This window comes from Prinia subflava, chromosome 4 (genome assembly GCF_021018805.1).
Source record: "Prinia subflava isolate CZ2003 ecotype Zambia chromosome 4, Cam_Psub_1.2, whole genome shotgun sequence".
Lineage (NCBI taxonomy): Eukaryota > Metazoa > Chordata > Aves > Passeriformes > Cisticolidae > Prinia > Prinia subflava.
In genome coordinates, this window is record NC_086250.1 from 8,967,655 (window position 1) to 8,991,766 (window position 24,112).

Consider the following 24,112-nt stretch of genomic DNA (forward strand, 5'->3'; position numbering starts at 1 on the left):
TGTGCTGTTCCAAATATTATCTGTTATTCTCCTAGGTGAGTTTGACTTGACCAGAGTCGCTCTCTTTTTCAATTACTCAGCTAATTTTACTGGTGATATTATACATTTTACACAGCACTGAGATGTGTTTCAAGTGCTATCTTACTGGCAGCACAAAACATAACTAAAAAATACAGGTAGAGTCTGAAGAAATGTGGATCCCTGTGGCTGCTTGCTTGAACGGTGAATGTTGAAGGTTACAGCAGCAATGTTGAGAAACGGTAAGAAGTGAATGGTGAAAAGTCTTAAAAAGAGTAGAACTGGGTTCCATGGTGTCTGAAATGCCTGTAGCAGAATTAAAAAAGGGGAGATTTCCAAAAGGTTTGGGTAGATTTGTCAAAAGACACGGAATTGAAGTGACTGAAATAGGGAAACAGGAGATTCTTGCCTTTGCAGCCTCCATTCTGTGTCCATTGCTTCAGCTTCCAGGAAAAGGGATAGATAGGGATGAGTCACTGCCACTCTCCAGGAGAGCCCTTGCCATGCCAATTCTGACTTTCCAGAGCTCCATTTGGAGGCCAAAGGAACTGGCAAAGAACTTTCCTGCCTTTGCTCTCCTCTCCCTTCAGACGAACCACCATGAAATCAATAAACAGCAAGTTTGGTGAGTTCCATGCTAAACTGCCTAAGGAGAAGAAAGAAGTTTTTTATGCCTTTAGAGCAGCTTGAAGTGATGTATTAAAGAGGTTGCTCTTGGGTGATTTCACCCCCTTGGGTGTATGTACCAAAGCATGAGAAGCTCACATATTCTGTAAAGAAAATAATGGAACAAGCCTTAATCTCACTGACGGGCTCTATGCAGGACAGAAGCTCAGGATTCATCCAAGCTTTAAAAATGCTGTAGGAATAATTTCTTTTACTGTTTGGGGGAAGAAGGAGGTGAGGAAAGATGAGTTTAAATATATAATTTAAACAGCTTCCAAGAAGAAATGGAGCCTTTCAGTGATGTTTGAGATGGCAACTGCTTTTTTAATGCTATACTGGCATAGCAGTAATGGAAAATATGTCTCAGTGGAAAAAAAAAAGAAGGTGGTTTCATCATTAAAGGTGTGGCAAAAGGTTTTGTAAATTAAATCATAAATCAGTCAACTTTTAGTTCAATTAGCCCGGCCAAAAATACTCCTATTAAAAAAAAGTCACTTCAGAGTTTAAGGAAAGCCATAAATCATTGCCTAATCACAGTTTTTAGTACCTTAGAATAAAGTACCCTCCCAGAACTGCCCACCATGCTGGCGTGTGAGTGGAGTTAATAGGGAGCTTGCCAAAAGTTTTGAAGTGAAAACCATAGGGGTTTTACTCTTTCATTCAAAAAACACATTAGAGACCTTGGCTATAAATCTTAGCATGACCTGTGGCACTGTTTAATCAATTTACTTCATGCCCTCAAGGGAGATGGTGTGTATCTTAGCCTGTGGTCCATTTCTGAACATACACAGCAGACCCTACCACCTCCCTGACAAATCCAACTGCTAATTATTGAACAAATTCACTCTAGTGTTTTAATTAAAGCAGTATTTCTTATTTTAATTTGTGACACTGTGTCAGGTTACTCAGGGCTCTGTTTATAGTGTAGGGAACATGTGGAACAAGTCAAGATGTTATGGCAGGCGGCGAGCTCTAAGAAATAAAAGTTGGCTTCCTATCCAATTTGCAGTAATGTTGTGTACTATGGACATCAGCCTTGTGCATCTGATTCAGGGTAAAACTTACATGCCATTTTTCAGAGAAAGTCATCCCCACCTGAGGTGGACTCTTGGAAGAGGACAATGGATGCGTGCCAGATAACATAAAACATCCTTTTTCTGACTCCACCTAGTCCAGAGAGCAGGAAGTCATAGAAACACTGCAGAAAAAGGGACTCTGCTGTGTCCTGGACATCTGATTAGTGACAGAGAGGAGCATTTTGAGCCTTTTACTGGCATTGAGTGTCAGCTCCTCATGCAGGGAAGGAAGCCTGACACAGCTGCAGCTGCTCCTCGTCCTCCACAGTACCCAACAATTACCTGCTGCTCGTTATCACCCAGCACTGAACTGCTGCTCTGCAATCACTTCATAGCTGAACCATGGTCATGTCCACTCCAGCTCAGCACAAATGAAGGGTGAACAGGAATGGGAGTCACATCATGGTGTCTACGTGGCTGAGATTTTCTTCAGCATTTTGTACAGGATTTATGCTGGCCTTCTTCAGGTGAATAGATTTTGATCAGGCTGATTCAAGGGGGGTGGTTCTGGGTTATTTATGTCTTTTTTTTGAATTATAGTAAGCAAACTCTCTTTTTCCCCCAAGCCCTTGGGAAGCATGTATGTAATCCCATCACCCTGCTCTAAAGTTAGAGGGTGTTCCTTATGGCAGCAGTAATGCAAAGATCCACTATTCCCTATTGCTTTCACAGCAAACATGAATAATTATCTACCTCTAAGCTATCAAGAGGTTTAGCTGATATTCATCTGAGCTCAGCAATTTTATAGGGTGAATATGTTTAGGGGAAAAGAAGCTCTCTCTTTGAGACAAAAAACTGTCTCAAATTTGATCTCAAAATTTTGTGACTATCGGCAACTTTTCCTTCTGAAAGCCAAATATTTATGACACCTCCAAAACAAACAAACAAAACCCCCCAAAACCCACATCTTTTCCATTTGCAACTAGGGAAAAAAATACCTAAGGCCAGCCTAATGGATTCAGGATTAGTCATTATGATTCACCTCATAAATGGCAGTTCAGACTGTTGTACATTTCCTATATCTAGCTAATTTCCTTCAGGAAACCTATAGTTAGTTGAAAACAGAACAAATCTAAGGCCTCAGTCTTTATATCTTGGGCTTCATATTGAGTGACATTTTGTGGCCTCTTGCTGGCTGAAGATGCATGACTTATTATCTGTGGAAAGTCCAGCAAGCTCCTTCTGACTTTAACAATCATTTATCTTCAAAGCCCTCTATTGTTCTGCATTCCCACTGGGCACAGAGCACTGTGGTCAGGACAAGCTCTGTGCTAGAAGAGAAGACTGCAAAGTTATTGTTTGGTTTTGGTTTAATTTCTCTTCTAACTTGTATGGTTTTCAGCATGCAGCCTCCTTTTCTTTCAGCTCTAGGGTTGGGTTTTCTTTTAGTCATTAATAACCTAATTCAGTTTTCCTCATTTTTCTTATACTTTTCCCTGTTTATGATACTGTTGCCTCCTTCAAAGGGAATTAAATTTCTTTTGTGGTATGTTTCTACTGCTAGAATTCATTCATAGTATATTTTCTAAGTTTATCAGCTCTGACTTTTTATTCTTTATAGTGGTTTGAAAAATGTATTTGCTGCTCATGAAGGTACCAGACCATGACGGCACCAGAGACAGAAATTTTCTCTTTCTGCTACCCTTCAGAATTCACCCTTATTGAATTCTACAGCACAAGGCACTTCTAGAAACTTTTCCATCTTCACAACTACCTCAAATAACATAACCTTCCATGTGATAAAAAATAATAGTTTATTTTACCTTCATGAACAGAGTGTCTTGATTCAAGACAAAGAATCATCCAAAGTCTGTGTATAATCATTAAAGTTTTACTAGTGCTCTCTCAGGAAAGGCAATGAAGTGGAAAGGAAAGAAATGGGGAAAGAGAGGCCATATCCAAGTACTTTTCTGGCAGCAAAGGGGGAACCACTGCTGTAGCCACAATGTGCAGTCAAAAGGATTTTTCTTGTCTTCTCAGGTAGGCATAGAGGACAGGACTAGATAAGCTTTGCCTAGTAAACAGCTCTTCTCATTTTTCCACATGTAACTTGGAAGAACTTAAGTTCTTCCAGTAAGTTCTCAAAGCTGTGATTACAGATCTCTGAGACCAGGCTGGGAGAACTCAAGGAGAAAAGACAACAAATGGCCATACAGTGGAACACAGCATGCTTGTGTTCAGAGACCTATGTCATTTTTCCGGCCAACATGTGCTCCTTGTACCTGCTGTGTCATTGCTCAGCAGAAAGAGTTTTCCTTTCAGGGGGGCTGAGACCACCCAGAGGTTTAGGAAAGTACCTTGGGATACATGGCCACCTCAGGCTGAACAGGAGATTCCCTACTGCTGCTGAGAATTGAGTTCATACTCATAAAAGAGACCCAAGCAGCCAAGATGGGGAGACAGCCTTTCCAGGAGTTTCTTAGGACTCTTGTATAATTCAAGTTTCTGCTTACATACCACTGGTGAGAGTAAAGAGCAGCTGTTAAATTTTTTCCTCCTGCGTGTGAGCAATAAAAACTCCTGGTCTGTCTTGAAGCCTCCCTAACACTGTCAGTGAATCCCAGATAAACCTGCATTCTGCCTGCTTGAAAGTCAGCAGCAGCTTCAAGCATTGCAAGGCTTTCCAAGTCTGTGCGGTCACCCCATTCATTACTCATGAAAGAGACAGTGAAAGACCCAAATCTCAGTGGACCCTCTCATCTTTACTTTACTCTGTTTGTTTGTTTGCTTTGCCACAACACAAGCAGTAGCCCAGGCAGTCTCAGAGGAGCCCACGGCTCTTAAGACCAGGTTTTCTAGAAAGAGCATTCAAACTTTGGGTTGCCATGAGCCTTGTTTTGGAATTAGTTCAGCGAAGATTTTTATCCCCTCTACCACACCTTCTTTCTTAACATGAGATCCAGTAGAGGCAAAGTAAAATTGTCTCCATTTATTTGTTTATTATATAAAAATAACAACAAATATATACATAAATGAAAATGAAAAATACTTCCTGTAAGTTTCTGAAAGCTCCCAAAAATAGTCTGTGGACTCAGACAAAATTAATACAGTTATGTAGCCAGAGTTTCCATGAAAGCATCTGTACCTGGGTGTCCGTACAAGTAAAATTGTGCAAATAACTACAGGCTCATTTCTGGCCAAAATCCTTTAACATCTCAACAAATGTGAACTCTTTTTCTTACTGGAAACATGGCAATAACCTTGTCTGGTTTTCCCAAAAAGCTCTTCAAAGCAGTGCTGGTGTGGAGAGAAGCGTGTTGTTCCATTAGGGCTCTGTGGCTGTCGTGGGGTCCTCGGCACAGCAGCCAGCTGCCTCTGCTTGGATACCCAAGGCACAGCCTCTCGTGCATCGTGGCTTTCCCAGGCCAGGGCCATCTGGCAGGATTGGCTGCCAAGCAGAGGGAGTGGTGGGACAGGACATATGTCTCTGGCTCAGGCTGTTCATTTTAGGGGCCAATTAATTCAAGCTTTCCTTCTCCTGGGTGCAATAGATTATCGGTGGAGAGGATGCGAGGCAACTTGTAGCTCGTTCTTTTATCTCTGCCACAGAGCAGCAGTGCCCTGTGTTGGGATGGGTCATCTGTGGGAGAAATAACCTCTCAAATTGCCAGAGCTTATGCCCAGGGGAATTTTCTGTCAGTGTCCATAGACAGATGGGATATTAAATCATTACAGCACGATATGAAACACTCAAGATTCACAAACAGAGCCTGTGGCTCCCAGAATACTGAAAAAGCAAAAGTACAGTACTGTAGCTGGTGATGTGCTGCTCTAGAATGTGCTTTCTATTTAAAAGTCCTGCCAGGTGCTCTTTCTGCAGCCACTGTCCCCTGAAACTCCCCTCCATCCTCTGAACTGCCATGGTGCCTCACCATCAAACAACTTGACATCAGATAGAGCCTCTGAAAGCACATCAGCTTTCCAGGGTGCTCTCCTCACTGTCCTCAGCCTGGGGAGGTCCTGCATATTCCTGCTTCCAGTCTTCCCCAGGATTCTGCTGATGAGCATCCTGGAAGCCTGATTAAGCTTAGCTTTTGTCTTGGGAAAAAGAATATTATGACCTCAGGGCAAAAGAAGCAGAAAGGGCAAATTTGTAAAGGTAACTCAGCAGAAACAAATAGTGGTGGGTTATGTTTTGCAGGGAATTTTTGGTGTTGCCAGTGATCTTTGAAAGACTGTTTTGGTAACTTCTGTCACCAGAAGAGTGGCATTTTTTCATTTCTTTTGTACTTATTTTTATAAATATGAGCAATTAAATAAATAAATCTCTCCAGCCAAATAGAAGCTCTTCCTCCCAACTGCTTTCATAAAAATGTTAAGTAAATAGATGGGCCTCCTGGCATGTCTGAAGGGGATGCTGGATCATATTTCAGACCATGGCTCTCTCTATCATCCAGCCCGGATTCACAGCTTTGATGTACGGAAGACAGCACTTAAGCTAAATCTCTGGGTAGCCCTGAAATCACACACAGTTGGCTCAAAAATAGAGGCTGGGCTAACTACTTCCTCTCACACTGTACTGGCAGGTTTACGTTCAGGAGCCCCTCCTCAGTTCCCTGTGCATCGTCCAGGTCAAGCACATCTGGCAGCGTTCAACCCCCAGGAATTAGGAGCCCCAGCCTCGGTGTTCAAAGACAATTACTGCTCCTTTCCAGCTGAGAGATCAACAGATTCTTGTGGCAATGCTATCTCTCCCTTTACCACACAAGAAGAAAAAACCTCAAACATCCTAAAAATATCTTTGAAAATCTTCTGGGAAGAGCAGGCCTCTTGTGATTCACCTTTGAAGGTGCTCTCAGGCAGGCTTCAGGCAGGAATGCAGGTGCCACAGCTTGTCATTGCAATTTTCCATCTAACACTGGAGACAACAACACAGACACTGGCATAATTTTCTCACTTGAAGAACTTTCCAATATATAAAACATTTACCAGGCAGTTACCCTGCAAAAGACACTTAGAGCAGGGTATATAGGTTGGAGTCTGAAGGAAGCAAGAGGGGACACCAAGCTGTATTCTCTAAAGAACATGTTGTTTTAAAAGAACAAAAAATAAAGATTTTTTTTTCTGTCTTGCAGCAGGAAGCTTCTGGTTTTGTCTGTTGGCAACTTATTATTTCTGAGTGCAAGGCAGTCTTCCTTGGGGTGTATATTTTAGATGGAGTGGTTGGGCAATAGAAAGGAGAGCTGCCTCTTTTCCTTGCCCTGACTGCTGGACAAGAGGGAAAGTGGGAATATTGCTTCTTCCCTGAGAGAATCTGAACAGATAAACCCTGGGGTAGGGGGACAGCAAACATCAGCTCTGAGTCAGGGAGAAAATCATGGGCTGCTGAGAACAGCAGGCACAGAGCCAGGCCTCCCAGGTGATGGGAGGAGAGGAGCTGTTCCAGGGACCCAGAGGAGCCTGTGCAGAGCTGCTGTATCCCAGGAAGCAGGAGGGGCACATCAAAATCCTGTCATGCTCTGAGCTAACCTGAGCAAAATTATCACCTCCTCCAATGGGCACAGAGAATTATTGTCAATTTCCTGTATTTTCATACTTGTTAACCTGAACATTTTCATTCTCTATGTTGTAAAAAGATATCTACTTTAATTCAGGTTCTCATAAACCCCAGCTTTGGAGTTTTGGAACTCCTTTTGGTGTTCTAGGGGAATTCTTGTTTTAAGGAAAATATACAAGCAAGTCTCCCCCAAACTTCTGACTGCTTCAAGGTCCTGTAATAACCATTTTAATCCCAGCTTTGGTCAGGACTAAGTCTAATGTAAAAGATTGTGGCATTTTTTACTAAAAGGGTGGTAAGAAATTGCTATCCTCCAAAAACACGTCAGCGAAAATATATGGCACTGTATATCTTAGTTTCAATTCCTTCTCCTTTTATGAAGGCTGCCCTGAAAATTCACTTCTCTACTTTTAACTGTTCAAAGAGAAGTCTCCTGTGTAGGCCATTCCTGAAGGTGGTAAATAGTGCTCTACAAATATATAAAAAGTAGTTATCTTTTCTTTTATAATATTTATTTATAAAATTTTATAATTTTTATTTTAAAATATTTTATTTTGTATTTTATTTTAATGTAAATTTGCAATATTTGAAAATTGTGTGAATGAAATACATGTCTAATAACCAAAAAAAAAAAAAGGAACTGACAGAAAAGTATTTTGCTGTAAAATAAACAACCCGCAACCCACCTCGCAAAAACCCAAAGAAATAAAACCAAAACCAAAATGAAACAACACATACAGAGACACACACTATGATTTTGTAGCTTTGGCAATAAGGAAATGAGGCTGGCAAAAAGGGTTCCTCAGACCTCATATCATGTCTCTGGCAGTGGAAATCATTATCTACTTACCAAAAAAACCATAAGAAACAGGTGTCTATTTCTTCTAGGTGTGATCTTTCCCTTTGTAGGCTGTCTCAGTCTCGGGAAGCCAATGGCTTGGAGATTTCCTGATCAGAGGATGAAGTGTTGGATAAATATCAGATTCATACCATGGCTTTCTCCCACAGTTTGTTCTGTCAACATTTTATTCACTCTGATGCCATAATTTCTAGATAAGTGCCACCAAGTACTACTGCCTGTTCAGATACTGGATCAATTTAGAAGGAAATTACTGTATCATAAAAAGAAAAAGTGTGAGAAAGCTGTCATGCAAATTTGACCTCCAGAAATAGTTTTGCCTGATAGATTTGCCCCCCTTCCCTTTGGTTTTGTTATTGTTCTAATCTCAGGTTGCAAATACATCCCTGAAATGCATCAACTTGGAGAGTCAGTGAAAGATAACTCTCTGCTGAGAGGAAATACTTCTCTGGCAGGTAAGCCAGTGACAACTGGAAAATATTTCTGGAGTATAATAGATTTGTTCCCCAAATTCCTTGGGAACTTGTAAATATGCTTTGAACACAGGAACCGCAGCTATTGGGCAAGAGTATTTCACTTAACAGCAATCAGTGGTTGTGCTTCAGAGAATACAGAACGTTCCCATAATGAATCTGTGGAGTGGGAAAAAAGAGAAAAAGGCCAACTTCTTATTTAGTTTCCTTCTTTTACCACACATGGCCTGAGTTTATTCTGGGAGGAAAAATGGGACATTCTGGGTACTTAGCTTGAAAAATAAATACAGCCAGTTCGTCAAGCATTTGTCTTAAGAATTCCTGAACACATAATTAAACTACTTTTTCCTTTACTATCGCTTATTGAACCCAAAGACCACCCCAAATTTTGTAGGAGTAGCAGAAAACAGATTGCATCTTTCAACTGCTTTCTAGGCCCAAAGCTAAAAAGGGAGATGTAGGTTTTTGTGAAGCATATGTTTGTTAATTTCTTTCTTGATGCTATACTTGAAACAAGGAGGAAGAGGAGAAAGTGGGAAATGTGCCAGATGGACCCAAGCAAGGGAGTATCAAGTGAAGGAGTGGACACCCACAGTTACAAGCTGAAAAGAGATCCAGTTTTTTCTCCCTGTTCCTCTGAATTTCAGTACTAGTGTGAGGTCCTGGATTGACGAGCCCAGAGACTTGGGTCTTCTGTTTAGCCACAGAAACATTAGACTGTGGGTTAACTTTCTGGGGTATTTAAAGAAAAACAAAAACACAACAAAAACCAAAAACAAAACAGCCACAACACTAGAAATACTTGAAAAGACTGGGATGGGGGGGAGGAAGGAGGGGTGAAGAAGGAGTTGTGCATCAAAAGATTAACTAGACAGCATGAAGTAATGGAAACCAAAGGAGGCAAGAGCAATCCCGTGCAATATTCCCAGCAACAGGATGAGAAAGGGGAGCAGCTGGAGTGTGTTCACCAAGGTGTTGAGCAGGCAGGAGGGCAGCCCAGGCTGCAGGGAGGCAGGGTGGGCTGCAGGGCAAGGTGGGGGTCTGTGCCAGCACTCGCTCCAGCACTGTGTGAGACAGGTAGGAGGGAGGCAGGGGGCCTTTCAGGAGAGTGATCTCACCTGGGATTTTGTGGGAAAGGGATCGAGAGACGGGCTTCTCCCTGCCCTTGGTGGTACTGCACTTTCTCAGCCCAGTTGACGGAAAGGAGCAGTTACACAGGAGACAGGCTGGTCTTTGGAGCAGAGCTACAAGTGATTAATTGTATCAAGAAAAAGAAACAGTGTCTCCTTGCTGAGCTTTGTAACGGGCTTCATATAAATTTGCGTGAAATATTATGTGGGATTACTGCAGCCAGCCAGGAGTTTGGCTGCAGGAGCCAAGAGGAGGATGGGAGCCCGGCCAACAGGAGAAGCAGGAGATGAAGTGGATCGTGTTTGCCAAGGCCAGGAGGACAGCCAAACCATAGCTACAGTAGCATAGTAATGAGAAATGGGAATTGCATCCAGCATTGGTTCTTATCAGGATCGTTAATGCTCTGCATCTCATTGTCCTGCCCTCCTCCTGGCCTTACTGGCGGGATGTGGGACAACAATAGAAGGTAAAGAAAACAGCACAGAGGTGTTTAAACATAATCCTGCTGGAGCCCACAGCTGGTGCTACATGAAACCATTTACCACACCCACTAGTGCAGACCAGATGCTGTAACAGATGCTCCCTTCTTGAGCAGCAGAAAGGTGAGCAGGACAGAGGTGACACAAAATGTCATTATTCAGGTGTTTTACTCACAGCAGCATGTTAAAGACAGCTAGTGAGAACTGGGCATCTGTTCAATCCTCCCGCTTTCTCCCACTCCTGCACAGTTTGTGCTCACTTTGGTTCCCATCTTCTTCCCATCTGAGTTCCCACTCCTCTCCAAAGCAGATCCTGTCCTTCAAAGCTGGAGAGGGCTGCAAGGCCAGCTGGACTGCTGGCTCTTGTCCTATGCCTGCACCTGGGGAGTCCCTGGTTGATTTAAGCAGAGATGTCTCACCTGGAGCTTCACATTTATAAACACAAAAGGTGTGGCAAAATTTGAACTGCATATCTCACCCTTATTTCCTTTGGGGAAGGGATTGCACTCTCACATGTGAGCTTTTCTCATGAAATCTGTGTCTGGGTCCAGACTTGGCATCCTCCATCCATAACAGCCTACACTCAGCCTCTTCCCTCAGAAATAGTTCAGATTTTGAACAACTTTGTGCTTTGGGACTCTTTCTAGGATTTCTGATTCTGCGCAAAAATGCCTTGGCCTTCATGAAGCCAATAACCGGCGACGAAAGCCCCGAGCAGGCTTTCCCAACATTCTCACAGCTGGGCCACACACTGAAGGTGCTCTGCAGGCAGCAGCCCCTCCTGGCAAGCCAAAGGGGAACCTTGTCATCAGCTGTGCCAAATGAAGTGGCACAAAGCCTGTCTCAGCCCCTCCTCATGTTTTGCCCACCTCTGAGGCCTTCACACCCAAGGATGTGCTGCTTTCCCCTGGGATCAAGACTTTCTTGGCAGGGCTGGGAAGTGGGGCATACTCAAACCATTGTGGAATAACCTACAGTCCCAGTCTGTGTGTGCAGACAACCTCCAGCCTGGCTAAGGAAAGGGTGTGTTTTTTCTCTGTTTCCCTCCAGCTGGAATCAAATGTGAAATCTTCTCATAAACGCAAACTGAGAGATTCTTGTTTTCTCGAAGGACACAGGGCAAAGACCTGAATTTCTTCTCCCAGCCAACACTGAGGGAGTTCCCCTCCTGGAGGGAGGGTGCCTGCCAGCCTCGTGGGGCATCAGAGTGCCTGGAAAAGGGCAGTGCTGACCAGGAGCACCGTGTGCCACCAACTCAGGATCCATGCCTTTCCTCTCCAGCAAATGTCACCGCTGCTTCCCACTGTGTCACCTGGTCAGTGTGGCTTCTCACTGGTCCTTATTTGTGAGGAAAGTGACATCTGGTGTATTGTGCCAATGCAAGTGCTAGCTCTAGGTTTTGAGATTGCCACTGTCCAGAGAAGCTTTGCAAAGGTCATCATACACAGCTTCCATTAAATGATTCAGGAATCGTTACGTTCCCATGTGCATAGAAATATATATTTAAAAATCGCACATGTAGTCTCACTGCAAGACATAAACTAAAGACCGTATGTTTAGAAGAAAAACCCACCACTAAAGTAGCTCCTCTTCGAAAAAAAAGATTTGAAAATGAACTGTTTTGAGGTTAAGGAGAAAGGTTCCCTGTAGAAGTAGACATCCTGAAAGAGTAGAATACACACAGCTGGGATATCTCTCTTGTTTTGTTTTCATTTCCTTTTGCAGTCTTTTTGTATTTTAACAAGTTCATTTGGGCACTGCGATCCAATGCTGGCTGTGCATCTACATTCACTAGACTGCCTGGGGCTCTCCCCTTACAGAGGTCAGGTCAGTACCAAGCTCTGTGCAGAACCACCCACAATCCCAGAGTGGTAGTTTTGCTTTGTTTTGTTGATCATGCACTGTCCCTGTCACAGAAAAGCATTTCTTAACTCGGTCTGAACTGAGAGAGACTGAAAAGTAAATTGTTTGTTCTTTCTCTTGAGGCTGAGCCCAGAGTTCTGTTTTCTTTAAGTGTTAAATCAGCTTCAGGTTTTGTGTTATGGCCAAATACCATGATCTGTATTTCTCTTCTTCAACAAAAGCAAATTTTCTTTCACTGCTCATACCTCTTACTTCTGCTCAAGATAAACAGATGTATTTCTGTCGGTCAGCTGATGAACTTTGTTTCTATTTCCCTAAGCACCTTCTGAGCAGCCATCCAGCCTTCCTCTCTTTGTCATCATATTTTACAATCACATATGTAGGGTGTCAAGCAGAAGCCAGCACCTCTAGGCTACTCAGGTCCTTTATTTCACAGCTGGATTACAAGTAGCAAAGATCAACTCCCCTATGTTTGGTATTACCTCACCCTTCCAGCTTTCTCCAAGAAGCAAAACTCTTCCAATTGCACCCATGAAGGTACCTTTGCATTTGCCTATAAAAAAAAAAAAAAAAAAAAAAAAAAAAAAAAAAAAAAAAAAAAAAAAAAAAAAAGTGATCCTGTTTAGTTGGTTCTGCTGCCTTTTTTCACTCTGCATAGAGTGTCCTGATAAATAAACAGACATGTACAGACTCCACACCCTAGTAGGGAGGGGAGTCTTTAGTCCTGGCAGGCAACAGCCTGATACAAGGTGAGATTAAGCAGCAGTAGGAACGTAGCAGGGAGTTGATCTGAGCTAGAGAGAATTGGAGTTGAAAGCTGAGAAATAAGCCAGTTTATCTGGGCTCCTCCATAAAAGAGCTGCTGCTGTGACAGATACGTAGCCTAATGGCACTTGAAGGGGTTAATACACCTGGAAAGTGAGTTTTCAAATGAACTGCTTTTCCTCTTGGCCTCAGCATAAGGCAGTGCTCTATTAGACTTGACCTTTCCTAATGTGAATTAGCAGCTCAGTGGAACAGGATCCAGAAGCCAGAATCCCTTCCCTCTTCACATCCATGCATTAATGTAACAAAAGCAAAAAGGTGTCAGGAAGGCTAAGAATAACTGAACAGATCTTGTGCCAATTTGGAATAAAATATAGGACCCTCCAGAAGTGGAAGTAACTTGGTTGCTTCTGAACTCTAGGTGAGGCAGGCATTTTAACTCACCCACCTCGAAACCGCAAAAGAAAATGAAACATGGGCAAATTCAGGTACTGAATTTAAAATAAAAAATAAATAAAATAAAATGAAACTAGTCAGTTCATCATTTTGGTAGGACAAACAAGAGGAAATGCCAAATTATGTCTCTAGAATATAAATTACCTTTTCTTTCCTGAAACAGATTTGCTCAATGCCTTTCAATAAAAGTACTCCTTTGCCCTATTTCCACTGATTTCCTGGGAGAGTTTCCTCACCCATTCCCCTCGTTCAAGACGTTTCATCAATCTTGTCACCCTGGTTCTACCCTGTCTCATGAGGAAATGGATGGAGCCCAGCTAGACACGAAGATGTGCCATCCAGGAAACCAGACCAAAACTGGTATGTTTAAAAACGTGTTTGAAGAGAGCACAGGATGACGGGGGGAGGGGGTGGAAAGGGAGCAGGGGATGTTTTTCAGCCAATGCTTTACTTTCCCCCTTCTTCTCACAGACACTTGCTGTTGTGCAGCTGCCCAGGGAAAGAAATACTTTTTTTTTTCTTTTTATTTGGTGGGGGTGGGAATAAGCAATGATAACCAGATCCTCATGGCACAGCTGTCTTTAGGTCCCTATGGGAGCCCCAGCTGTGCAAAGAGGGGAGAGTGAGGTGAAAGAGATGGAAGGGGGTGGTGTCCAACTTCAACTTTCTAGAGATGGAGTTATTTTAAGCAATATCTTTGAAACAAAAACCCGTGTGTTCTCCGTTCTGCAATGCGCTGGGCAAGGCTCAAACACCGGGCTGGGTTGCCCGGGGTCGCAGGCCCCGCCAAAAAAAACAGAGCTCTGAGGTGGGTCTGAGGCAAAGCTGGTCACCGGCGAGGAGGGGCGGTGTGGCCCAGCCGAGGGAGCGTGCCCTGGTTGGTAAACAGGGCCGGCAGTATTGACGGCCCCTCCGGCATTTCCCTTGCACTGCTCCCAGCAAATGTTCCGTGAGGCGTGGATGAGGGATGGGGGCTCGCGCTCTGGGCACGAGCTTTGTGTGCCTTTCAGCCCGGGCTTGCTTTTGGTTTGTTTCTTGGGTTTTGATCCACCCAGGCCCAGCCGGACGTTTTGCCAGAGAGGGGAGTGTCAGGCCGGCCCTCATGCCCGGCCGGCCTCACTGAGGCCACGTCCGGCCACGCGCTGCTCCCTCAGCAGCAGCTCCCACCATCACACCTCGGCCCTCCGCACCTATGAAATCCCCACTCTGCACCTATGAAATCCCACTTGGCACCTATAAAATCCCACACACACTCAAAGGAAAGACTTTATCTACGATTCCACACCGAGCTCAGGTCTGGGTGTAAACTTCCTCAAAGGCGACATGTTTTGAGACAGGGAACCATCGGTTCAAACACATCCTCAAAAGCCAAGTGTTACTGTTAATTGAGTTTTAAAAGCTGTCTCAAATCAGAAAGGAATTAAACTCCGTTTTCAGGTAGAAATAAACCAGCTGCTTTTCCAAGCAACTCAAAGCTGTCACATTGGTTTTGACCAAGTGGAAAATCGCATTCTTCTCTCCACATCTTATGAAGGAAAATGGGTGCAATGGAGAAGGATTCCAATCTGCCAGTGGGTTTTGGTGTGTGCTTACAAGCTGCTGAAGCTTTGGGACTCCAGGATTCATATGAGAGAGAAGGAGAAACCCAAGGCCATCTTGAGAAAATAATGGTGAAATCCTCACCCTATTCTCTTCCCTGGCTGCCTTCTTTGGAGCCACACAAAGACATTTTCATGGGTTGGGGGAACAATCAGAGAGGGAGAAAAGAGATAATCAGTACCGGTTTAGTATTTTAAAATACAGATCTCCAAGCATGCAGATGCTACAGCAGTTAAGCTTTGTGGAACTTCTTATGGTTAAGGGCTTTTGCATTTGTGAAAATGCACAGGTTGAGGAATAAAACTTAATTCAAGTGCCCTTTGTTCACTAAATTATTCTTTTCCATCTGAATCTGCTGAATGCCAACAACTCATAGTCAGTGGGGAGCAGAGGGTACTCAGCATTCCTGAGAACTAGCCCCAGGATGTATAAGTATTGCATTAAGTCTCCTTAACATTTCACAGATTTGGCTGATTTTCAAGACCTTTAAAGCATGACACCATACATTTGTCCCCTTTTTTCTCCCTTTGGTGTGGGTGTGTGCCCATGGTGGGAGTGCTGGTGTAGGAATTTATCTCAAAAGCAATCTTTAAATCCAGCCTCTTGTTTTCCCAGGGGTATTTGTTTACATAAAAGATTTTGTTGTGCCAGCAAGCACTAATGTGTTTGAAAATCTGTCACAGAGTAATTAATTTATCCCCATTGCACCAAGCTGTTGGATAAGTTAGCATTATCCCCATACTGCAAAAAGAGAAGCGAGAAACAGAAATTAACCCATGAGGGGCCTAAGGAGGCTGTCAGAGAGCCAGAAAAGGAACACAAATCTCAAGAATTAACTGGCTAATGCCTTAACCACATGAATATCCTTTCTAAGGTTTGATTTCTTGCCATATCCTTTTTCTGCATAATCACTTAGGACAAAATGACCTGTCCCCAGATAACATTTTATATGCTGGAACTAAAAATAGGAATTCTCTTCTCCTACTCCTAAATCGTAGCATTGTAAGTATACAGCATAGAAACCTGTGGGAAAAGAAAATTTCTAGGGTTCAAGAGGAAAAACAGATAGAGACCAAGTGAAGGAGAAGAAGAACAATACGGAGGGAAAGAACCTTTGGTAGAGTGTGCAGGGGCTCCACCTCCAAATACTTCTCACACTTGAGGATTTCCTTGCTGCTTCCCTCCATGCCCTTTAGAGAAATAAACATAATATTGAAAAACATTGGTATTAATCCTCACAGGTGATGCATGTATGTGCAAAGGTTTGCCATGCTACTTCTTTAATAGGAATTCAGCCACCTAGTGGGAGAGGCACAGACCAAAAGGAAAACAATCAAATATCCTTCAATCACTTCCTTAGGTTTTTGCCCTTACCTTGAAACACAGCTTTGCTGGAATTTACAAATGACTGTAAAGTTAAAGAAAGCCTGAGGGTGGTGATTTTTCTGTTGCCTTTTTAAGTACAAAAAAATACAAGATTCTTTAAACACAACGCTGTCACCTCAAGCTAGTTTTGCAACAGCTTTGCAGCGCCAGCCCCAGACTTGCCAAGTCTCACAATCTCTGGCTGAAAATTCCCTCAGCTGTCTCCTGTCTCACAGTCCATCAGTGCAGGGCTGGCACTTCACTTGGTGAGACATCACAGCTTCTCTCTGGTTCTGGGACCATCTCCTACTGCCTGGCACCAAATCGTCTGCCACCCATCCACTCTGGAACTGGGGTTTCCAGATAAGAGGTGATGCATCTACTGTCTCCTGTTGAGTCTACCACCCTATTTTCTTCTGAGGAAGTCTGCACAGGGAAAAACCCTTTCAGTGCAGGATGCCTTTAGCCATGGCAAGAAAATCCTCCCCTACAACTCTGTTTCTGTTGTGGGCACCTGGGTAGTGTTAAGCTGTTTTATTAAGCATTGCTTACTGCCATTGCCTGGTTTTGTTAAATTAGAGCTCCACAGAAGAACATGTTCAAGCTAGAGTTATGTTCCTTAGTAAAAGTATGTAGTTCCAAGTTACCTTTGGGTCTTGAGGAAAAAGCTGCAACATGTTTAGAGTGAGGGTTCCCAAAAGCACTTGGCTCTGATAGAACAGGCAGCAGCTGTCACCCATGTGCACGAGCCAAAGGACACCTTAACCTGCTCACAGAGTAAGAATGTGCCACATCTTTGGGAAGCTCAGCTCCAGAGCAAACTCCCTGCCATGTGCCACACACTTCCTCCTTCCTACCAGCATGGCTCTGGTGTAAGGCCTTTGCAGAGCAGCCCCAGAGAAGCTGAGACATTCTGCAGTGGTGTAACTTGGGTAGAAATTTCTGACTAGTCATGCAACCAAAAAAAGCCAGGTGTTACCTCAATAAGGTCCTGTCCACACAGCCACAGAGTCACAGAATCACTTAGATTTGAAAAGACTTTAAAGGCTGAGTTCAACCTCTGACCAAACACCACCACATCAACTAGACCAAAGCACTAAGTCCAGTCGTTTCTTGAGCACCTCCACGGATGGGTTCTCTATCACCTCCCTGGGCAGCCTGTTGCAATGTTTGACAACCCTTTCCAGGAAAAAATGTCCCCTGATGTCCAACCTGAACCTCCTCTGGTGTAGTTTGATGCCATTTCCCCTTGTCTTGCTGCTGGTGGTCTAGGAGAAGAGACCAGCTCTCCTGTCAGGAGAGTGATAAGGTTCCTCCTGAACCTCCTTTTCTCCAGGCTGAGCCCCACCTCCAGTTCCTTCAACCAATCCTCATCAGGTTTGTGCTCCAAATCATTCCCCAGCTCCATTCCCTTCTCTGGACACACTCCATCCCTTCAATGTCCATCTTGCAGTGACAGGCTCAGAACTGGACACAGGATTTGAGGTGTGGCCTCACCAGTGTCCAGTACAGGGGGACAATCACTGCTCTGATCCTGCTGGCCACACCTTTGCTGATCCAAGACAAGTGCCATTGACCTTCTTGGCCATCTGACCACACCTGGCTCATCTTCAGCCACTGTTAACCAGCACCCCTAGGGCCTTTCCCACCAGGCACTTTCCAACCACTCTGTCCCCAGCCCGGAGCTGCAGGGGGTTGTGACCACAGCAGGCAGACAGACTTGGTGCCTTCAGATGGCAGGACACTGGTTTCAGCCTGGAGATAACTGGCAGACAGCACACACAGGGTCATACCTGTGCCCTGCAAAATTAAGTGACAAAACTTCTTTTAATATCTGACCATGAGGCACAGTTGCTATCTTTGCTCAAGAAAAAAATGCTGTCTGTGGTTCTTGGACGTTATTGCTGTGCTAACAGCTGTGATGTCATGGTTAAAGGCAGCTACAACACATCTCATCCTGAAGACAAAATGCTAATACGAGTGTAAGCACAATTGAAATAATACCTAATTATAGGGTCCAGCTAAGCCTTAATAAGGATGTCTACATTTATCATTAAATTCAAGATAGACCTTTCTCTACCGTGCAGGAGGGAAATTATAGAAAAATGGCTAAATTAGATCATGGAAGATATTTGGTGTCCTTTATTAGACAGCACAGGATTTTTTATATTCAGAAATGTGGAAAATGCCTCCCTTGGACTATCAGACTCTAATTGAACTCTTCTGGCTATAGTCAAAATGTCACTTGATTTTTATGTGTGAATACCCAAGAAATGGCAAAGATGGACAGGTCTTGGGATCATGTTGCATCTGAACACTTTAAAGAAGAATCAGGAATCCATACATGTAGGTCCATGGTTATTTGGGAAAAGCCCAACCAAGAACCTTGTGTGTCATTAAATACAAACCCCCATGAGCTGCAAGCAATCTGAAGGAAGCAGGTAATACTGTCCTTCAGCAGGAACATAGTTAGCAAGATTGGAAAAATAGTTCATAATGAGTTTTTTGTGTCTGGGTGGATAATGAATACTTTTTTAATGTCTACAGGGCTTTTACAGGTGAAATTTGAGCCTGTATTATGCCAAACCCAGATCAGCTTCCCTCTAAAACTGGCTGCAAGGCATAATCATATTCTCTGTTCCTTCTCTCCCCTTTATCTCTTAAAAGGATAATTCCTGACAATTTACATTAACAGGCAGACCTGGGTAGGGGGGCTTGCTTGCTTACTTTCTGGAAAGTGCTTAAGGTGAGGTCTTCTGTCTCCTCTTAGGAGCCATTTGCTTGCACAAAGGGAGGTAGGATACAAAAGATCCTAATATTCCTTACTCTTTAATCTTCCTAAACTTAAGGCTTAATGCAGGGCTCAGCCCCTGCTGTGAGAGGCAGAGCTCTGTTTTGCAGAGTTCTCTAGATCCACTGCTGAGCAGATGACACCCTGGGCAGAGCCAGGCGTGGAAATGGTGATGTAGAAAAAGGGACTGTGCTTCCCAGTGTCACAGTTTCCAGCCAGTCAGTGACATTGTCAGCGCTCCTGGGTGATGTCACACTCCTGCTGGACATGCAGCCAGGAGCAGTTTCTCCCTGGGACAGTCTCAGAAGAGGCTGCAGGCACAGTCTGAGTAGGAGGATGGCACACTCACGAATTAATGCATCTTGTAGGATATATATGGCATTCTAGGCAGTGCTCCTGGTGTTCCCAGGGACTTGCAGGCTGTTAAAGAACAGACCTGGCAAGTGCATGTCTTGAGAAGGCACTGCTCTGTTCTTTGTTCCTCTGGGAGAGCCCGTGTGGGGGTGTGAAGGAGGTGTTTTCTTTCTGCCAGTGAGCAAAGAAGCCTCCTAGAAAACAACCCACTCACTGCCAGTGTTTCACAGTGAATGTTACCCACATTACACCTTGCACAGAGGCACAGCCAGCTTGGAAACAGACATTATGAAAGAAAAATAATGGCTCAGCATTTCAGCCCTGGTGGTACAATGGGTTTATTTTTACCGCGCCATGGAATGAGCGGGAGAGCTGAGGCTGCTCAGCTGTACTTTTGGACCTGATCTGGTATCACAGAAAGGCTTTGTGCCATGTGGATGTGCCAGCTTGACTGGAGCAACTTGGAACCTTCTGCCCTGTGCTGCTTTACCTGCTGCTGACATCAGTATTCACATACAGTTCTACTCAGAGTCTGCTCTATACCTCTGCCCTTCCACTGTTTCATCAGAGTAGTAGCTTCTCCTGGCATAACAGGAGATAAAAAAGGGGTACCTTGATCTGGATTCTTTCTTTTCTACCAGTAGTTTTGACTTTTGGAAGTCTCTGTCCCAAACTTCAACCTCAATTCCTCTTTCTTCTTTTACCAGAGGGTTTAAGCACCTCATAGCCACGTTTTATGAGATGGATGGGTTCTTTTGGGTTTTTTTTTTGGGGTTTTTTAGTTTGGTTGGTTGGTTGGTTTGTGTTTTTTGTTTGTTTGTTTGTTGGGTTTTTTTGGTTTTGTTTTTGTTTTTTTCTCCTTAGAATATCATTATAAATGGGACACAGAAAATGGTTGCTTTGAGACTGTTTCATTGCCAGGAAAATGAGCTGAACTTCCACCTCACATCAAAAAGTGAATATAACTAAGTTATTTTCTTCTTAGCTCCTTGTAGTTCTGTGTTTGTCAAAGAAATTAAAACCAGTTGGTAACCTCTGTTTAGGAAAGCTTCAGGCTTCAAAAACCAGGAGTTTTCTCATGCATTGGCAATGCTGAGTGCATCTCTGCACACAAGGTATCCCAGGACTTTGACTAACTGTTACACCAACCACTAATCCTATACTTTCCTGTCCTAACTAATAAAAATCAGGCAACCCTCATGCATGTCCACCTCTGGGAAGGATGGTCTGAAAGAATCAATTTGCTATCAATATGGAAGGCATTTTACACATATGAAAACTCTATTTCTGATTTCGTGTGCCTGATTCAGGAAGATTTTTGAACCAGGACCCCAGACAACCTGAAGCACAGCTCAGAATTAATTACCTTCTGAAGTGTGTTATAAGAAATTTTTATTTGGCCTCATTTGTCTCAGACCTCTGTGTCTCGCTGCTTGCATCAGATGTTTTGGGGTTTTCTTTTATTCCCAGGGTAACCAGGAGATACAGAGCAAGTAAAGGAGCCAGCAAAAGAGACATACAGAAATATCTGCTCACCTGTTGATTCACCATTTCCTGAATCCTATGGTGACTTTAGAAACCAGAGATGGAAAAGCTCTATTATCTTATCTATTCCACTGCCAAAGCAAGCTCAAGCATGGGACATTATTAGCGAAGCTACTTTTCAGTTTCCACTTCTGTCTTTTAAGTGAGTTGACCATATCTACATCAGATGGTGCTAGAGCAGAACAGTCTAATGTTGTAAAAGCTAAGGCACTTGCTTGGTTCTCCAGAGCCTTGTTTACTAAGTTCTGAGCAGAACTGAGCAGATGGTTGTGAATGATGAGCACTGCTCTTGTAAATAAGTGGTTCCCTGGACAGGGATCATAGAATCATAGAATAGTTTGGATCAGATGGAACATTTAAAGGTCAGCTACTCCTCCCTCCCCTGCAATGAGCAGGGATGTCTTCAACCACATCAGGCTGCTTAGAGCTCCATCCAACCTGACCTTGAATTTTTCCAGGGATGAGGCATCCACCACCGCTCTGGTCAACTTATTTCAGTGTTATCAGTCTCATTGTAAAGCATTTCTTCCTCAAATCTAATCTAAATTGACCTTCCTTCACTTTAAAAACATCCTCCCTTGTCCTGTTGCAAAAGGCCTTGATAAAAAGTTTACCTCCATCTTTGTCATAGTCTCCCTTTAATTACTGAAAGGTGCCCTGGAGCCTGTCCTTCTCCAGGCACAACAATCCAAATTCTCCCAGACTTTCCTCCCAGCAGAGCTGCTCCATCCCTCTGATCACCTTGGTGCCCCTCCTCTGGACTGGCTCCACATCCTTCCTGTGCTGGGATCCCAGGCCTGGAGGCAGCCCTGCAGGGTGATGGGGGTGGTCTCACCTGAGCAGGGCAGAGGGGCAGAATCCCCCCTCCCCTGCTGCCCACGCTGGGGGCTCAGCCCAGCACAGGGGGTTCTGGGTCCCAGCAGCCAGGGCATGGGCAGCTCTCAGCTGGCAGCACCCCCAGGTCCTTCTGCCAGGGCTGCTCCATCTGCTCAAACTCAGCCTGGATTGATCCAGGGGTTGTCCTGACCTGGGTGCAGCACCTGCCCTTGTTCTTGTTAAACCTCATGGGGTTCCAATGGGACACCTCTTAAGCTTGTCCAGGTTCCTCTGGATGTCCTTCAGGTGTGCCACTGCCCCCTCAGCTTGGTGTCACCTGCAGACCTGCTGAGGGTGCACTTGATCCCTTTGTCCATGCCATTAAGGAAGACATCGAGCAGTACTGGTCCCAGTGCAACAGTGACTACTGGTGAGTTTTACAGACAACTGGCTGAGTATGAAAACTGGAAATATTTTGAGAGGAGAAGTGAATAAGACACAAATACAATTTGATGACTGAGCAGAAGCCAAATATGATGCTATAAGGCTGTGTTTGTTTTTCACCAGCTGACCTTTGGGTTCAACCTGTCAGCAATACCATTCCCAGAAGTTTCAAAGCAGAGAAGATTGCACTGGGAAAACAACTGGCTTCAAGGTCTAGAGATATTCAACTCAGCAGCTTTGTCTACATCATTCTCATCAGTTTTGTTCCACTCCTGGTGTTTGCCAATGGGACTGAGTCTTTTCTGCTTGACACAATTCTATTTCACATGAATTTGAGCTGTTGAAAGGCATAGGCCCTTCTGTGTTAGATGCAGGCTTCTCTGTATACCTATGAGCTAGGCAGCAGCTTGGGGAGCTTTCCCTGGTTGTCCTACCAGGACATCCTAGTCCTGAGAACAGAATTCATTGCCCTTCTCATTCATACTCAAGCCTCCAAATCAAAGACATAATTTCACAGATCCTAGATGTAAGGCCCTGAAACAGTTGTCTGAACACTTATTTTTGTGTTTTCCATGCAGTATTGTAGTGAAATTATAAATGGGATATGACAACTTCTGCACAGGTAGGTAGGCAGGATTTCTCTGTTCCTTCCACTCTCAATTCCAGGCAGCAACAACAATTACAAAATAGTGCAGTGATATAATATAAACACTACTGAGAAACTGAATATAAACTTGATTGGTTATTGAAGATCACCACCAACCACAGCTCAGTTTCATTCCATGAGTGACAATAAGGCCATCATCAGGTACACCAGGGATGGAGACCTGACCACGTTTGAATCCACATAACATCTCCAGGAAGAGGAAAGCCTGTTGGACATAATCTGACACCAAATGTACAGAGAATGTGTGAGAAACCTTTGCAAGACCTGGTGCCTTTGCAAGTCAGAGGCACCTCAGGAGCACATGTATCCTCTGCATTGGCACTTCAGAGAAGGATGGATGGTCCCCAAGGGAAACCTTAAAGGCTTAACTGATTACAGCAGATCAAAACAGGCACTCTTTGAATGTCAGAGATAATTCCTAAACAGAACCTCATAAGCCTACTCAAGTCTTCTAAGCACCCCTGGGACAGAATACAGAAAGCTCTGGGTAGCCTTTTAAACTCACATAGGAAGACAATTAACATAAACAGTTCCCTTGGCAAAAAATAGAACATTTACACACATGGGAACACCAGAAGGGTTGCTATGTAATTAGTTGTTTACCTGCCTGCGTAGAGATGTTTGAAACATGCTGCGTCCCTTTCAAGACCTGTGTGATTTGCCATTCTACCTTTTCTTACAGGCTACACATGTAACTCTACTGACTTCAACAAAAAATTATTCCAAAACCTTTTGATGTAAGCATTAGAGTAGCCTAAGTCAGAAGCAGGCCTAGTTCTGATGGACACCCAGATTAGGCTGTAGCACATGTGGTTTACACCTCTCTGAAATGAAAAAAGTAGTCCTAATTCTAAGGGGCAAGGGGAAAAAACCCAAAACATTATGAACTGACTCTGTAAATCCCAAGACTTGTCTTCTTGTTTCTGGCAAGAAAAAATTATATTCCCTCCAGTGTTTCTCTGCCATTCATCTCAGTTTTCTTTTCATGCTTAGCCAGACATTATTTATATTATTTTTCTTTCTCTTTCTCCTGTTACATTTTGTCTTTTAGCCAGAAATAGTTGCCACCTGAAAATATAACAATGCTTAAAATTCATGTGCACTTAAATGAACGTACCACTTATATTCAAAAATGTGAATCAAAATGTATTTTATTCACTAACTGTTGTCAAAATCCAGGAATAAGAGAATATCTGAGATGCAACTGGCTCTCATGCAACCATTTCCAATTTTGCACCAAAGTGAGAA

General features: G+C 43.7%; 1 long non-coding RNA gene across 1 annotated transcript; it reads right to left on the reverse strand.

Annotated features, from left to right (window-relative positions):
* Nucleotides 1–4,694: 4,694 nt before the first annotated feature.
* LOC134549615 (uncharacterized) lies at nt 4,695–14,521 on the reverse strand. Its single transcript, XR_010080148.1, has 3 exons — nt 9,708–14,521; nt 8,108–8,205; nt 4,695–6,618 (listed from the first exon to the last, which is right to left on the reverse strand). It is a non-coding gene; the product is annotated as an uncharacterized LOC134549615 (long non-coding RNA).
* Nucleotides 14,522–24,112: the final 9,591 nt, after the last annotated feature.